This window comes from Arvicanthis niloticus, unplaced genomic scaffold, assembly GCF_011762505.2.
Source record: "Arvicanthis niloticus isolate mArvNil1 unplaced genomic scaffold, mArvNil1.pat.X pat_scaffold_508_arrow_ctg1, whole genome shotgun sequence".
Classification (NCBI taxonomy): Eukaryota; Metazoa; Chordata; class Mammalia; order Rodentia; family Muridae; genus Arvicanthis; species Arvicanthis niloticus.
This window is the reverse complement of record NW_023046139.1, coordinates 68573-72153: the sequence shown is the minus strand read 5'-3', so window position 1 is coordinate 72153 and position 3581 is coordinate 68573. Positions and strand designations below refer to the sequence as shown.

At 33.7% G+C, this 3581-nt stretch overlaps 1 pseudogene; it reads left to right on the top strand.

Annotated features, from left to right (window-relative positions):
- Nucleotides 1-1880: 1880 nt before the first annotated feature.
- LOC117702144 (olfactory receptor 52A5-like) lies at nucleotides 1881-2899 on the top strand (annotated as a pseudogene).
- Nucleotides 2900-3581: the final 682 nt, after the last annotated feature.

The following is a 3581-nucleotide window of genomic DNA, read 5'->3' as shown; positions in this document are numbered from 1 at the left end:
GTTACAATTATGTAACTACTTTGAGGTAATAAGTTATATAATCAACACAGATTCACTGACATGCACTCAAGAGAGAAAGCACCATAAAAATTATACATCAAAAGTATAATTCATGCTGGGCATGAATCGTGTTCCTTAGTTGCCTCTGAAAGCTACAATATCATTAATATGTGAACTCACACAAAAGAGGGGAAAATTAAACATGTTTGTGTTCCCATGTGAACCGCTGAGCTTCCAAAAGAAACATTAAGGTAATATGTGAAGGGACTATGGGAATTGCATCTGCAATTGAGGTGACATCTAATTATATTTCAGCTCAGACTAGACATGATGTAAAGGAAGAAAGATTCCCATAGCATTGACCTAGATGTGCAGAGTGTTAACAGGAAATGCTGATCTTTCTCGGTCTAGAAGATATTTCTCCCATCCTTTATCATAGTCATTTATGGATACAGGTATGTAAGTTAATTTTGGTCATTAGAAGAGCAGCAGGTGGTAATGAAAACCAGCAATGCTTATACAGAAAGAAACCAAGATTTTTAGCTTTCTTAAGATTGGCTGTGTCTTTTTTTCTAATCCGAGCTTCCAGTCCTCCCTTCATGTGCACAACTGGCAATAATGTAGATCTGTATAAAAATATATTATTTCAAAACTTAACCAATTGAAGGAAAAATAAACTACAGTTAACTTAGAGGTTTATAAAAGATTATACTCATTAAATACTCCATCATAGAAAACTCAGAAATACTAACTTCTTAATAATTTAACTTCTAATTAAAACAAAGAGAATTCATAGTGAATATGTTTGATCCGTGAGTTAAATAAGAAATAGAAATATTTTTAAAAAACTACAAAAAAATGCAAGAGCATGAATACATGTTTTATTATGAACATGGTGTAGAATTAAAAAATAAATATCCCAAACACTAAAAGTATGTAAGAATGATTGAAGTAATGACATCTATAATATTAATATTATCTTTATATAGTAGTTTTATTTATTTAAGTGGTTGAATATTAATTACAACATTCTCCTTTTATCTTTCCTCAATTCAGATATAATTTTAAAAATAATTTTGTCATACATGGTTTTTTAAGTGGAAATATACCAAAATTAAAGGGCAATTTATTTCACCATATTAAAATAAGTATATAAGAATGCAGACTAAAATAACATTCATATTAATAAAAAGCATATATCATTGAGAACATACATATAATATACACAGACATATTCTCTCACACACACACAAACTATATATATATATATTCAAGGTTGAAAAAAAAGAGGACTTTAGAGAGGAGAGAAGTGAAAAAGGAGAATATCCGTGTCATGAAATACTAAGATATAGTAAACATCACAATTCAATATTTATTCAGTGCTTACTAATACTATTGAAACAGTAAATACACATTTGATTGCCCTTTTCTCACATCTTTATTAAATGGAAAAATGTTTCTTGACAAGTCATAACAACAAATATTCATATGCATATATGTGGACACATGTATATATAAAAACAAATATATATATATATCACAGGCAAACAACTCATTCTCAATTGAATAGTTTTTATAAGTATATAGAAATATGTCTTCTTTAAAGATATGCATAATAACATTTTATTTGGAACGTTTGTGTGTGTTGTATATATTTATTGTATATGTTTGTGATGAGATAGACATGCAAAGAGAAGAAGTAAGGGAGATAGGTTGAAAACTGAACTCTGAAATAAAACATTCATACATAGAAACGCTATGTACACATTCTTAGATCAACATACAACAGTCTTATCAGTAAAATTCTGTATCTGAAAAATGCCAAGTGAAGTAAATCCCATTCAGTCTCTGATTGTGTGAATCTAGGTGAGGGCAGAACACAGAAGGAATATTCCCATCACCAGCTGCCAGTCTAGTTGAGAAGCCATATGTCTGCAGGCTGAGGCAGCATGCCACATCTCAACAGCACCATCTTCAGGCCTTCGGTGCTGACTCTGACTGGAATTCCTGGTTTGGAGTCTGTGCAGTTCTGGATTGGGATTCCTTTCTGTATCATGTACATCATCGCACTTTTAGGGAATTCTCTGCTTCTAGTTGTCATCAAAGTTGAACGAAGCCTCCATGAACCCATGTACCTCTTCCTAGCAATGCTTGGAGCAACAGACATTGCTCTCAGTACTTGCATCTTACCAAAAATGCTAGGAAATTCTGGTTTCACCTTCCAACTATATACTTTGATGCCTGCCTCTTGCAGATGTGGCTGATTCACACATTCCAATGTATTGAATCAGGCATCTTGTTTGCCATGGCAATGGACCGCTATGTGGCAATCTGTGATCCTCTAAGACATGCATCCATCTTTACCCAGCGGCTCCTCACTCAGATAGGAGTAGGAGTCACACTCAGAGCAGCCCTGCTTGTAGCTCCATGTCTCATTCTCATCAAATGCAGGCTGAAATTCTACTGGACCACTGTTGTTTCCCATTCATACTGTGAGCACATGGCCATTGTGAAGCTGGCAGCAGAAGATGTTCATGTCAACAAGATCTACGGTCTGTTTGTGGCCTTCAGTATACTTGGACTGGATATTATTTTCATCACACTCTCCTACATTAGAATATTTATAGCTGTCTTCAAGCTCCCTCAAAAGGAAGCAAGACTCAAAGCCTTTAACACTTGTGTCGCCCACATTTGTGTCTTTTTAGAGTTTTATCTTCTGGCCTTCTTCTCCTTCTTTACACATCGGTTTGGCTTTCACATTCCATCCTACATTCACATTCTCCTGTCCAACCTTTATCTACTTGTCCCACCTTTGCTCAATCCTATTGTTTATGGTGTGAAAACCAAACAGATTCGAGATCAAGTGTCTAAAATTTTGTATTGTAATTATTCTTTTTGATTTTTCATTTATTTACTTTTGTTTCAAATAGCAAATCTCACTTAATACCCAGTGTGTGTGTGTGTGTGTGGTGTGTGTGTGTGTGTGTGTGTGTGTGTGTGTGTGTAAGTGCATGTGAAAGCCAGAGGTCAAGATATATTTTATTTTTCTACCTTGGCTTTTGTTTTTGTTTGTTTGTTTGAAGCTGGACTCTTATGGCCTGCTATTCTCAATTAGATTGTTTTGTCAGGGAAGTTCATTCACCTTTCCAACACTTGAGCTAAAACATGTGTCATTACACTCAGCTTTTTACATAGATTCTTAACTAAGGTTTGAATTCATGTTTGAGCAGCAAGCCTTTAACAGACTGAGCTATCTTGACAACCCAAATCTTTGCTCCTGATGAATGTTTAATCTAGTTCCCTTTGAACAGGTACTAAGTCTTAGTTTAAATTTCCTCTCACACATGATAAAACTGCTTCTTAATTAATTCCCTATCTGTTATAGATGTAATTAAAACAATTCTAATCAGATTTAGTCTTAATTTACTATAAAGGCCAATTATATTTCTGTTAAATTAAAGTTTTAATAATGAACACTTTTCAAAATGTAACTCTACATTCTAAACATCTGAAATCCTAGTTAAAAGTACAAATTGACATTGATAACATTATGCATGAACTTCATGTGAATGTACTTGAAT